Here is a 15,116-nt window from a genome sequence, read left to right on the forward strand (position 1 = left end):
CAATGTGAGAACCAGGCTCTATCCACACTAGAAGCTGTTGATTTCAAGTTTAGAAACACAGACAGTAGTAGAGTTTCTTTCCTCTTGAAATCAACTGGTGTCAATGTGTTGATCACATTGTTACATGCTACATAAAACCCTTCCATATTCACACACATCACCCTGTTATTTTTCAGTTTTCATACATTCATATTTTTTACAGCAACTAACCTTCTAGCAGGACTCTACATCATTCAGGTTTCACATGTGGAGAAAGTCTCATCACTCTAAATCACTTCTGGTCTGCAGGGCCCTATCGCCTACTAATCCACTTCACAAAATCAATCAAGGTCTTCAACTGCAAAGCTCCTAGGGGATTAAGACATGATATACTACTTGGGCCACAGCTCATCTCTTCAAAGTAGCCCTTGCCAGCTACAATTCACACTAAACATCCACGTCTAAGTTTCTGTTCTCAGAGGCTGGAAAAGAAATATCTGAGAACAGAACCCAGATTTTGCATTTCCTTTCAAGGAGATTTGCTTATGTCCCAGTGTGACTGCCATCATGTCAAAATGCATCAAATGCCAAATGATACAAAGAAAAACCCATGCATGCATTACTAAGGGGAGCACATTAAACCCCCTCTATTTCCTCACAGATACCTCCTTCATGATTACCAGTGGTACATGAATTGGCAGAGACAAACACTTTGAAGTGGGGGGCAGGGGAGAACTTTTTGATTTTTACCAGTAGAGGATGATTTTCTCCTGTACTTTTACAGTCAGATTTTTAAAGGCAGGCATAGTCCCTGCATGTATCAGCTTGAAATTTCACACACATGGTTCAGATACGTCAATTTCCAAACCTTTACCCATTAACTTGCTTGCTCTGAAACAGTACAGCTGAAGGTGACCCCACACAGGTCACCATAATTTTCTTTTTTTTACTGCCTAGTAGCTCTTACACTGAATTTTATCAGTACCTACTAAGTCAATACACATAGTCTAAGTAGGTCATTCTGAATTTAGTTACTGACCTCCTTCTGTACAAGCCCAACCTTGTTAAGTGTCAGTGGCTACAATGAGTGCACTCACCAAGGGAGAACTGCTGTAGGGTCTAAACCTTCCACCCAAGATCACTGTCAGCCTAAGAAGGGTGAGATCAATCTCACTGTCTTCTCAGCAAGCTACAGCCACTGTCACAAAGGCCTTAAGGCAGCCACAAACAGCATGTAAAAGAAAGGTGGTCTGCATTGCACAAAATGAGAAGGAGTTTGTCCCAAGCCTGTGGCTGAGGACAAACAGTACACCAGGTCTGCTCTAGCACTGTATTGGTTTACCATTTATCTGTCAGTATAATTTTCTAACAAAGATTTTGATTTCCCAGCAAATCTCCAGCTGGCAAATTGGTACTTGAAATTTTGTTGCTTCTACTGTGCAGAATTATTGCAGGTCTCCATCCGGGCTTTTGCAGGCCGTTTGACAGATTAGTTGGTTTGACTTCCTGCTCTGCTGGTGACATGCAACAAATTCATCCCAGCCAAACTGGTGATTACACCACTGTTTGTACAGACTCCAGGTGGGACTGAAAATTATATGGCAGGAAGTCTTGAAATACCTGCATAGATGACGATCAGGAAAATGACAGCCCTGGTGGGGCTGAATGATTTGGAGAGGAAAACCAGACTAGATCTTCGTGGAACAGAAAAGTCTGCAGATGTCAGCTTTCTGAGCTGCCTTGAAAAGCCTTTGGCCTCCAAATTTTTTTGGTTGCTCACCCCTCTTAGTAAAAAAAATCTTTGAGCTAAATAGTACATAAATTATAAAACCTAAATAAAAATAGAAATTAAAAAAGAATGAAGTAAACACTGCTTTAAAACTATAATTTCATCTTGTTTATTAATGGTGCAAAAGATATTTTTTTCCTGCACCCTAGTGGGCTGTCTCACACACCACCTAGGGTTCATGCCCCTCCTCTTTGGAGACCACTGCAGCGCCCTACCCGACCAAGATGGGGTGGGGGTTCCACCCAGCAAAAGGTGGCAGGTTAAACGGGAGAGGGACAAAAATAGTACTGTGCAATGAACATTGTGCTCATGTACTGCATGTCTCTGGCTATTCTAGGGTTGAGACAAACACAGTTTCTGAAACAAGATCTTCATTAACTGCTCTTCTCAGGCTCATTATCCACAGATGTTATCAGCATTTTTCAGTGCCAACCCAGAGCTGCAAACGGCATTGCAAGAGGTGCAGCAGGAACAAAATGCACAAGCCCAGGAAGGGATTTTGCTGGTCCTGGTTTTACAAAAAGGAACATAAGGTGAAAAAGGCCATTCTTAGGCACTTAAGCAAGCAGTATGTAGAGTGACACAGGTTACACCTTCCAGATCCCCACTGACAGGCAGAAGGACACCCAGGTGGCAGAGTCTGGATCCTGGGTACAAAAGGCAGAGCTGCAGAATGGCAGCCTGTACTCAGCAGTAACAAGACAAGATGAAGCAAAACAGGAACAGCTCACTAGCATGAGATCAGTCTAGTCCCACATTTCAGTCAGACATCAACCAGCATTGATTGCTTACAGCAGGAGCAAATAGAAAAATATAAAGAAAAATATAAAGCAGTCCTTCCCCTACCATGCAATCCAGAAAACCAACAGATTTCCCCCACCTGGTTGAGGAGTTCAGGTGCATGCAGGCATGTGTTTCTTTGAAATGCCAGTTTAACAATCTAATCCCTTTCTAGACCTACTGGTACTTTTAGTCACTTCTGTCCTGTGGCAAAGTTGCAGCAAAAAGTGCAAACTGCAGGCAAAATATCCCAGCTAGGCAGCAGCCAGCACTGGTACTGGTACAGTGAGACCTTACTGGTCTCTTCCTAGCGATGGTGCAGCTTCAGCCACAGCTTCACATCCCCTTTCCCTGACAGTGCAGGAGCTCCACTTTGATCTTTCAGCAAGTGCATTCTGCTCTTCAACACAGCAGAAGCATACACTTTCCTGGAGGGTTTCCAACACTCGGCTCTTCTGAAATGGGTCCTTTTTTCACACTGAACCAATGTACGTAAACAAACATCTTTCAATAATGTAGCCCTCAGTCTCAATTCAATTTGTTTATTCTGAGGCCCCTAAACACATTAATTGCTTAATTTAGTTGAGGTAATTCTTTTGGGTTACTGTAAATTGGTGTTAAATAGTAAAGCAAAGAATAATCCAACTAACAGTTTCTTTGAGGGCTCTTGGTTAGATTGTTTAGATTGTTGGTTTGTTTTTTTTCAGCAAGATGTTAAATTAATTTCTAAAAGCTGACTAAGCAGTGCCATACTTGGTAGTACTGTGTGCTGAGCTGCTGTTATTTCACAATTCAGTGGCTGTATTCTAAAGCTTCATTGGTAGAAATGTAACAACAAGTCTTAGCAATATTTCCTCTATTTTTATATATCAGTTAGCTTCTGTGCCTGGCCTAAAATAAAGAGTCTGCTACCAAAGCCACCTTCCTTTGGGTTAAAACCACTTGTTTCCACCTTCAAAGAGAATGGGAAGTTTCAACCTGAAAAACAAAAACTTTGGTTTCTATAAGATTACACCTTGCCGAAAGATCCTTTCTTGCTTAAAGTTCAAGAAATGGGTTAGGAAAGGTTTTTACAATGCAGTATTTTATCCACTTAAAGAAGAAATTAGGTAATTCCCTAGTATACTTCTTCAGGAAAAGTAATTGAGCTCCTCAGAAATTAATTTGCAAGGGGAAAAACCTCTACATTGCAAAGTAATAGTGGTACAGAGAAAACAGGACTGACCCCCAGATATGCACTATGCACAGTTCCTTCTGGTTTACTTTCAGATTTTTTTTCTGTAGCAACCTTGAACACACAGTACACAAGAGCAGTAACTAGATTTTCTTTCTGTCAAGACACCACGCTCAAGGCAACTGGAACCCAAAAGTCAGAATTATATTAGTATTACTTTCTGTCGAGAGCTCGGCCCCTGCTTTGGGGGAATGTCATGGATTCCCACATTCTAACAGCTGCTCCTGTTCTGCCCTGCCAGGTGCTGCCATCCCACTCCTTGCCCTCCCTGGCACACATGTTATACAGAGCAGATGCTTCTTCACTTGAGACTCCAGAGCTGATTTGAGACACCCAACAAACCAGGAGCAGCCTTCTGGGGGATCTCAGAGGCTGCAACTGGTCCCTCAAAGCTACACCTGGGGTGCAGTGAAGCCTCACTCACATCCCCCCAGGTCCCAGAGGCCACGTGAGGTCTGGCTGCTGCTGCCCCTTGCAGAGCAGAGCACGCAAGGGAAAGTGACGAACAAGGCAATGCCACCAACCTTCCCACATCAGCACCCACCTTGCACAAGGAGGAGGAGGCACAGACTTGAAAACTCTGGGGATCTGCAGTAGTTGAGTATTTTGTTGTATTTTGCCTGGGTGTAGCAATCCACACAGTTCAGCACCTGCTCCAAATAGGTAATAGCAGTTCTACATAAACTATTAAAGCCACACAGCATAGGTGTGCTCCTAAGCCCTTGTAATATTTCACTCACTAACCTTTGCTCCTTTGCTGCACTTAGAAGAACACCAAATGTGCTTTAATGGTGGGATTTTTCCTTTAGAGGGAAGCTTATACATGTTGAAGGCAATAAAATGTTTTCTCATTTTGTTGTAAGCATTATTCCTTGCAAGACAATCTAACGAACACTTCTATTAAATAAATGCAAACAGATTTGCAAGGAACTGTGAAGAAAAGATCATGTCAAATTTAAAAGATTCCTTCAGCAAATGAACCTTGACTCACATTTATTTTAAAAGTCAGCAATTTTATTTCTGTTTATGAAGAATGATGACACCAAGGATTATTGACCCTTAGCACTATTAATCAAAGAATAGCATCAAGAGTAAGAAAAGTGAACATTAGAATTTTTTTAACCACTAATATCTTTGAGTTTTTTCAAGGCATCAACTCAGTTTATCATTATCAAGGATTTCTTTTTTTCCTTTGCCCAGCCTGCAATGTCTGAGACTCCTTCCACAGCTGATGAACAACCTGAGATCCCACTGCCGCCTCCCGAGTGCTTCACTTTTCTAACCTGGGGATGCAGAAACCGAAACATTAAAAATAACTGGATGAATTTGAAACTAATAGACTTGAGTAACTTCTTAGAAGCTGATGGATCATGGTGCTAGCAAGATAGCCTCTCAGGTATTCCAGTAAAGATAAATATACTTTCAGAAGGTGGCTGGTCCCCTCCCGGGGCCTCAGACTCCATGTCATATAAATCAGCTCTCAGACTGCAGCCCTCTGAGAAGTGTCCAGGGGCCAGCTGGGACCACCTTTGCCTCTAGAGGTGAGAGACCATGAATTGCACAAGTGCTGCCAGTATCCATTTGCACATTGCTTAGCCAAATCCTCCCAGCTGAGCCGCTGCTGCTACTATGGAGCATCCCTCTTCATCCCTCTTTATTATCGGATGCTGAAGGAGGCCTGACATCTCCCCCGACACTTCAGCAGGCACCAGAGGGGACACACATGTGGTGATCCTGCTGCCACTTGGCATGTCCCACTACAGGTCAGTTGCCAGAGGAGCACACCAGCAGTTTTTTCCATCAACATCTCTCCAAAATAAACAATCTCCCTCAAAATAGCCCCAGCTGAGCAGTCTGGTCCACCAGACCTGTCTGCTGAGCAGGTGGCAGGCAGGAGGCATCAAGAATTGACATCAAGTCACTTCAGTCACTGCTGCTGCAGTGACTGCAGCAGTCTGTAGTGCTAGCAAGCCTGGGACAAAAGTTTCCTTTACATGTCATGTTATAAGCAGTGTGTTCCTGTCCCAGAGCAAAAGGGGAGGCTCTGCTTCTTCCCTACCCACGGCGAGTCCTCATTTCCAAACCCTTTTAAAGGAAATTCAGAAAGGGGAGAGAGACAGGGAAAAGAGAAGGGGACAAAGAGAAAACCTCTTGTGTTCTGTATTTGTTGCAGTTAGTTGCATTTCTCTTCTCCTGAGGATGAGTATCAATTCAGTCATGACCAGACAAATGATCAGCAGCACAATCCATGGGATAAGAGTCAAGTGGGCTGTTGGCAATATTAAGATATTTGGTATTAACAAAGGTATAGAGCCATAAACCAGAGAGCTCATATAAATATAATCATGGTAGAAGGGAGAGGCAAATGACATAATCAAGGAGCTGCACTGTCATAAGAAGTTCTTTGATCTAATAATCTTTGATCCCTTGTATCATCCCAAAAATTTTACTCCTTCTCATCAAGTTGTCACTGTGATGCTAGAAGACAATATGAGGAGTAAGAAATACATTTTAGGAACTGATCTTAAAACAATATTGAAATGCAGTGAATGCAAGATAAACAGCTGTCTAACAAATTCATCCTTCTGGAGTCTTCTTATAAAACTGCAGAGTCATTTCCAGTTAATAACTGATTTTAACCTCCTTTTAAAATGCAACATTACTTTGAAAATGCAACTGGTATTGCTTCCTCACAAGCCTTTGGACAGGATTAGCATCACACTCATTTCACATCAGTTTAAACACTTCACAGGGGGCTCATGTCCTGCCATTGTCCACAGGGACCAGAGAGCATCAAGTAAATCTTTCCCCTTTAAATGTCTCAATGCTTGTGCAAATTCCATTTTAGTATATGCAGACAGCATGCAGACAGCAACACTGAAATGGTGACATAGAGGAAGTAAAATAGTAAATTCAGCATGAGTGATTACATACAGGCCACTCCTCCTGTTACAAAAGATAACCATGAGGCCATGACTGGGCATACCATCAGTCCCAACACACAGGTTTCCCACTCATGCCAGTTCATTTTCCTGTATACGTGCTATTTACTGGCTGTGTAATGCTTTGTCACCTGGTTTCCAAGGATAATTTTCAGTGTTATGGTTTACTCCCTCCCTCCATCTCTCATGTAGCTTTGAACAAGATCAGACCCTGAGGCAGCTCACTCTCATGAGCAAAGGAGAGCTAGAAATTTGTATTACACACACCTCACACTTCTCACTACTTTGCGTTTTAGAAGCATCGACTGGTTTTGTATCAACAAAAGTAAGGGAATGCCCCAGTCTGCATTACAGCATGCCAGGGCACTCTGTAGCTGCTGGTTTCCCACGAAGGTGCTCCTCTATGGACAGCAAAGAGTTCCTGTGTCTCCTCCTGTGGTCTGGCACTAAGCTGCGCTATAGATTAGCTAGCGACAAGTTTCACTGATCATAAAGGTGTTGGTAAGATATAGGCAAGCTGTAACTATATCCTCTGTCCAAATTTACAGACAGACCTCTCTAATGTCTAGGGCAGTGGCTTTGGAGATTTTTATTTTAGGGGACATGCCACACAAGAAGTTGAAAAAAGATGTCCATTTTCAATGACAAATAACCCACTTGTTTGCTTCACTAAACTAAATTTCCTGTGACTGCCATGGTTAGGTATGACAGGTGAGGATGACAAGTCTTCTGGGGAACAACTGGGTGGGGCCATGTAGTTTGTCTGGGTTTCAGTCACAGAAGTATGCACTACTGTATTTCACATACACCCAGCCTCTAAAAGATTTTGTCCCTTTTTCCCTCTCCAACACTCTTTCAGCCTATTTAGTTGCCACCATTTTTTTTTGTGACAAAAATTTGTTCTTTGACAGTGTTCAGATAAGAGTAATCTTTATGCTCAAAGCATCACATTTGATTATGGAATTTGTAACTATTAATCCACTTTTATACTACCTAGAAGAACTGGCAATACTGTATAATATTTAAACACCAACCACTACTTTACTCCAAGCAGCATACCTGCTTTTTAATTTGTACTTGAAATCACTGGCATAGCTGGGTGTCTGCCCCCAGTATTTTGCTGTGGACAAGGCCCTGCAGCTACTGTCAGTGCTAATTCATGGTATGGTGATTCAACGCCAAAGATGCCAACTGTACTGAGAAGCACTGCTGAGACTGTGTTTTCTTGGTACAGTGCAGGTTGCTTAGTGACCTGCCACCAAAACAAACACATTCACTCGTATATTTAAAGAGCAGCCTTTCCTGAAGGGTCCAGCATTTTGTGGGGACACCTGTTTCTAGCATGCTTGAGATTTCTGTCCTGAAATGACAGGCTTGATGTTGTACTCCAGCTGGTTAACGCTTTTTTTGTAAGGAAGTCCTGCAACATATGTGTAATCCTCTCTGACTCATCTCACACCAGCACTGGTTAAATCACACTTCAGCATACAAGTCGTCAGACTGACTGCAGAAGCAGGAGTCAATAAAAAAGCACTGCCTTTCCCAGACATGCGGCAGCTGATACATTTGTTTCTTATTCATCCATCCCTGCTGAAAGCTGAATGTACATTGCACACTTCCTATCAAACTACACCACCCAGCTGCATGTGACCCAGGACACGGGGCAGTACCACCAGCAAGCTGCCCTGCACTGTCAGATCACCCCAGACACCCACAGCAGGGGCTGAGCATGGGTGTCCCGCTCACACAGAGGAAGGGCTCTGTCCTGGAAAGGTCATGCTTCACATTCTGAGGCTGCAGGTTACACGGGGCACTCAAGGGTTATGCGTGAAGATGGCGATCTGTGGCAGACAGTGGGCTAGACAAAGGGTTCAAGTATATTGGCTTATTTCTCCTTACACTTAACTCCAAAATTAGCGGAAGTGTTAGTAAATACTAAATGAGTAATAGATTTATGTAATAAGGCTTCAAGTATATGTAATAACAGAGTGAGTGATGCCAAAAAGATGGGAACTTAAGAGTCACTGATATCCATGCTCACATCTGGTCCTTGCCTCAGCTTGTCACTCACAAAACGTAAAAAGCCCCAAGCCCAACAAAACGAAAATTAATAGAGAACCTATCATTTGCATTAGCATGCCTATCATATCTGATTGTGGTCTTCTTTTAATTTAGAGCTTGAGAAACATTCCTAATGCTGTCTTAAACTAGCTGTGAAGCACTATCTTTTAAGCTTTTAATTTCATATCTCAAATGTGAGGAAGATGATTTTTTGAGAATACAGAAAATTTTTAACAGAAAACATATTTCTTTATACATTTAAAGCAAATCTTTCCTATTTACTTCTATTATATATGTGAAGAGAGACAGAGAGTTTCCAACACCAGGTATCAAGCAGGTAAGCACCTGGAAAGTGTGAAATGCCTGCTGTCACTGCCTTTGAGAATTCAGGCAGAAGTCACTTGCTTTGCATCACCAAAATCCTGGACCAGAGTCATCCAAGTGACCAGGGCAGGGGTCGGTCCCCTTAAACACACAGCTATCCATTTGCTTTTCCTACAATTGTTGGGCCCTTTTGGTACAAATGTCTCAGCTCCTGCAACAGCAAACAGCTTCCTTCAATGCACAGCCCTGACTCACACCCAGAATCACATCCTGTCCAAAGAACAAGGAAGGGTTTTGGGAAGAAAATAACTTGATCATATAATTACCAGCAGCTTGATCAGCCATGTGCATATGGGAATAGAGAATGAGACTGCTGCCAGTCCTTACTGTATTTTTAATTATTTGACTTTGTCAGTGTATTTTTCTGTTAACTTTGCTCTTCTGCATAATTATATGCACCCTTGTCTATCCACATGGAAAAATTAGACAGAAGTTTAGAAACAGGGACTAGAAGATGCTGGGAGAAGTGTAGAATCAGAGAGGTGAGGACAAGGGTACCTGGAATACAGCTAGTGGCTGAAGAATAATAATCAACAGGGAAGCATAAAAAAGAAATAAGACCACTATGCACAATTGGAAAATGTGGAGGAAGGAAACCTGCAGTTTGGTGATCTATTAAATTAATATTAGGAGAACAAAAGGCACAAATCCAAAAAGATGATGTGGCCTGGACAACATGATCTAGGGGGTGGTATCCCTGCCCACGGCAGGGATTTTGGAACTAGATGATCTTTAAGGTCCCTTCCAGTCCAACCCATTCTGTTCTATGATTCTATTCTCTCAAACAATGCATACAATTTAGAGATTAAATGTTCATGGAGCTTACTTTCCAGAGGCTGCATTGAGCCAGCCAAAACAAAAAGAAGAAATACCCCATACACTGGTCTGACTTGTAAACAGAATTCTTTTTCTCCAAATAAGCAGCAGAGAAGCTAAATGATTCTATGAGAAACACCATTAAGATTTTCAAGACCCGACTGGATAAAGTACTGAGGCAACTTGACTTGGATTCATAATTGGCCATGCTTTCAGAGGGAGGTTGGATAAGAGACATCCTAAGCTGGATGGTCCTGTGACAGAGTAACAGCACCAGCAGCTAAAAAAAATACAGTGTCTTATGCATGCTTAGCATTTGGCTGACAGTCACAGATGAAGCACATCTCAAATCTCCTTGACAGCAGTGAAGCTACTCACAGGAAAAAGTTGAGCAGGAACTCATGCTTAGATATCTGTCTGGTTTGATGGGCTGTGATTCTCTAAAATACACTGTTCCAAAACCACTCTGATTTGTGAGCTTCCAAAAGTTTAACAATAATGAAAGTTGGCTGAAAAGCATGAGACTATCAAACCAGGTATTTGCCAAAGCACATTGCAAATACATTTTTGAAAGATTTTGAAACATAAAATATATGTTTGAAAACACAACTACTGTTAGCTTAATCAGAGGTCCTGTGCACCCCTTGAAAATTTTTTGTAATATTAAATGGCTTAACTTGTCTGGCAAAATTTCAGTTTGCACAGCTGCGTACACAGTGAACTCCTGTATCTGTATAAACAGTTTAATCCTATTTCAACATATTGTAGCTTGATAAGATCAGAACCTAGTAGACTTAAAACCTTTCCAGGAATAAGAAAGGAGCAAAGTATTCACATGGCCTCACCCCTGTGCACTTTACAAGAACGCCCTTTGGGGCTGAGAAGAGGAAGACTCCTGTAGAAATATTTCCCCCTCCTCCCGTGTCCATGGTGATGCTATTACTGTCTCCATTATACACCTCATACAGAAGGTGCAATATAATCAGAAAAAAAAAGCCAATTCAGCTGCTTTCCACCCATTTTGACTTGGGAAATTTTTAACTTTCCAGGGGACCTGTGCCAAACAGCTGCCCCAAAGGTCCCTCTCTGATTTATGAAGCCTAAATCCCATTGATGGAAGACAGAGAGACTCCCTTCAGCTAAGACACTGCATCTCTTCCCTCCCCTGCCCTTCAGCAGTTAGGCTATGTCATTACAGTTTTGAATGCTGTCAAATTCCATTTGGCAGAACCTATTGAATTTGATTCCAGAGCACCTTGTAACATTAAGGCACATTTACATTAATTCCTGAAGGACAAGGAGAGTCCCAGCAGCCTGCCATTGTAGTGCTTTGCTTGCCTGAGTGTTTTGATGGCAGAAGCTTCCTGTGCTGGCAAGCCCTTGACAAAACTTAGACTTCTTCCCAGAGAACTCTCTCAGCCTCAAAGGGCAGCAATATGGCTATTTTAGCTGGATAAACGCATTGCCACTAGCAAACCAGTGACTTCTGTACCAGAAGGGAAGAAGGAGGCAGCCCAGGTATCCTTCCACAGGAGGTGCTACCCTTCCAAGGGAGATGTTACCCTCACAGCTCATCTTTAATTCTGCAAGGTGAAGGAAGTCTGAAGAAATACTGTAGAGGGGTTGCATGTGAGCCAAGTGCAGACTGCTGTGGCAGCTGCATAGGGCATGCACACAGCACCAGGGCGGAGGCAGCAGGAGTCAGGAAAAACTAGGAATGTGATGGCAACCTCTTAAACGTCACTAAGTCTTGGGAGTCAGTGTAACACTATTAATAATCTTGACATTTCTTTGTCTATCCTAATAGCTTTAGCTGGTATTTGCATAGCTAATAATGCTTTGTATCATTGTGAGTTTTCACCATTCATCATCCTGGAGAGAAGGCAGGAAAACAACTTGCTTCCAAATGCCAAAGCTTCAGGCTGTCTGCAAACATGAGAACTCTACCATTGGTTCACTCCTTAATGTTAGCATCACAGCCACAAACAATAACGTTCTTCATTCGATTTTAAAACACACAGATCTGGACTTAGAGAGGGAGCAAAAGGTAGAGCTGTTACTTCTGCAAACTGCTGCCTCTGTTCTTTCCTGCTGTTGATAATTCACACTTGCAATTTGCACTGTTTCAGAGGGGCCTCTTCCCAGTACATGTTCTGCAGCCCAAAACAGCAGGGACATATTTTGGCAATAGCAATTACATACTGAGATAAATGCCAACTGAATGATGCTCTCTCTATTGCAGCATCTCTAGGGGCATGATGAAGAATTTCTGTGCTTCAACCTCTCTCAGACACTGCAGGCAAGACAAAAATATTTCTAATCTTCGTTTCTGTGTAGAACCAGACAAGTTCCTAATTAAGCAGTTTTGCAAGTGAGATACTTAAGCAAACAGCATAAGTTTCCCCTTTACAGATAGTATGACCATTTTGAAGTAAAACATAGTTGTTTTATTGCAGGTCTCTTTTACATGCAGTAACCCCATTTGGAGGAAAAAAACAACTGATGAAAGATTGTAAGAAAAAAAAAAATCCTACAGAACTTGACTCTGTAGGTATTCCTCTTAAAAACATCTTAGGGAAAACACCACTCTTCCTTCTTCCATTCAATAAGCTGTCGCAATGGAGATGCTCTGTGAATACCTGCCAGATTTAATCCAAGAGACACCTGCTCAGGTATCAGTGCAAAAGTTTATGTGGAGGCTAGCAACTGATTGTAAAATGCTCACAGCACAAAAGGAAATTGAGGCAGTTTTGGATTTCTTTTCCCTTCTACACTAGGTTGTCACACATTTTTCTAACCATGCCAAACCATAAAAAAAAAAGCATCTCCTTATCCATATAAGCAGTTGCATCATATGCCATTAAGTACACAAAATATAGTAACATCTACAAAAATTAATGCTCTGCTCAGTGCTTCTAACAAGCGCATCTTCATCCCAAAGTGATGAACATCAAGCCACACAAGCCATAAACCAATGCTTGTTAACACTTCTGGTTTTCTTAATGCCACAGTTTTGCTATTCATTAACTCTGCACTGGCCTCAAGACCAAGTCCCACTCCTTTGTCTTTGCCCCCTTGGTCAAATGAAGGCACATGTTAAAAGCACAATTAATGGTTAAAGAAGGTCCACAGGTCTCTGTCTGTAATTATGTGCATGCCTAAGAACTCAGAACACTGAGTTCATAACATGCACATGCATATTTATGCCATGACCTATACACAGACACGCTGACACAATGCAGGCATGCTTGCTGGGCCTTGCCTGGTTAACAAGAATGGAATGTCTGACCCTCTTTCACACTGTTGTTCACCTCACAGGTGCTCAATCTCAGGTGCTAAGTCTGGCAGTTTCAAGACACCTTTCAGAAGTGTGTGTGGTTCAAGTACTCTGCAGAAACAGAGACTAAAAACTGTGGGGAATTGTTTGATTTGTAAGTCTTTCTGATACTCTTGATTAAAAAATCCCACTTCTGTATGAAAGCAAATGATTTCACTGATTTGAAAAAAAGCAAGTTCTTCTTGGAAGAAGCATCATCGACCATCTTCCAGAGAACATATAATAATATCTATACAACATTATTTAATCTTTTTCTTTTAGAGGTCTTTATCCAACTTTTAAAGATAAAGTTTTAGCTGTGAATAGACAGATGTCCTAGATGAAAGAAAATTTCTTATACTTCTACCCACCTCCTGAAATTTCTCTTTTAAACAAGAATTTATTTAGGACTGAGGGACTTGGGTTTTGAATGCTTTTAACAATGCTTAGAGCATTTATGTCTCTGTATCTCAAAGAGTATTTCCACCATTTAATAAGTGTGTTTTCAGCTGAGCAGATTGCTGAGCAGTTGACTATGTAGACAACTTTGCCTAGAAGGTAAAGTGCTCATTGCTGAGAAATCCTTTACAGAAGATGCTGCAGTCACTTTGCATCATTCACAGTGGAAACTTAAGGAATTTTTAGAACCATGTCAGAGAATGGTTCTATGACTACACACAAAATCTGAACTGCTTAGAAAAGACATGAAGCTACATTTCTACTTATGCTTCTTTTTCTGGGATCAAACCTTACTATAATTACTGAGCTGATATTTCAGATTTCAAGACTGACAGTTTACAGTATGTGAGCACAGACCCTGTTCTCTCTGTAGTGCTCTATGTCTAGTGCCTTGCACTATTAGTATAGTAACAATACTTCATTTTCTCACTGAGTGTTCCAGCACCTTCTCATCCCCCAAATAAAATTTACTATTGCCTGCTAAATCAGACTGGCTTTGCAGTAGTTGCATATCCCTCTTTCACTTTTCTTCTTGGCAGTTCTCTGCCAGTATCAGATCAATGTCACATGGCCAAAGACTGAAGCAGTGTGTGAGGATTTATTAGGAAAGAGTGGTACTGCCCCAGCTTTTCTTCATACTGCTTTTAGAGCAGTTCAGACACCTTGACTGGCAAAGTTATCCAGCTTCAGATCACAGCACAATTGAAAGAAGGGGGCTGTCTGGATCAACTCCTTCACTTCTCCCTATTCTGGAGAACAGAGGGACAGCTGCTGTGTTCAGTGAACTTGTCAGTGAAAAGGACTTCTAGCAGCAGCCATTGCTATCCCCATTGCACCACTGCTGGCTGCCAGAGAAGAGAAGGATGTGCATTCTTCAGCCTCATCCCTCACATTTGCTGCAACAGGAACAAGCTCAGACCTTTGACCATCATGCAAGATGAAGAGCAAAGACTGCCATGAGGAACTGGTAATGCAGGGGTTGACAGACATCCCTCTGCAGTACCATTAAGTTACAGCCTGGTAAAGTCCAACTGGCCACTACATCTTCCTCCTTCTGTAAGACCCTTCCTGGCCTTTCTTCCTCTTCTGCTGCAAAACACAATCCCCGGTCAGTGCAAGATTAAGTTTTCTTTTGCCTACTTTGCCAAGAAGCCTTCGGCCAGGTCTGTGCATTTAACATTATTTCCTCTAAGTACAGGAAGGTCTTGTTATCAGTATCCTTGTTGCAAACAGGGCCAGAAGTGAATTTGCTTGCTTCTCCAGTTCCACTTGGTTTTTCATTTACTAGAAGTATGTCTAGCTTCCTTTTATTTTCTCCTTTTTGAATTTAAGAAAAAAGTTCCATATTCAATTCAA

Source organism: Agelaius tricolor, unplaced genomic scaffold (genome assembly GCF_023055355.1).
Source record: "Agelaius tricolor isolate 1412-34295 unplaced genomic scaffold, bAgeTri1.0.p SCAF_4, whole genome shotgun sequence".
NCBI lineage: Eukaryota > Metazoa > Chordata > Aves > Passeriformes > Icteridae > Agelaius > Agelaius tricolor.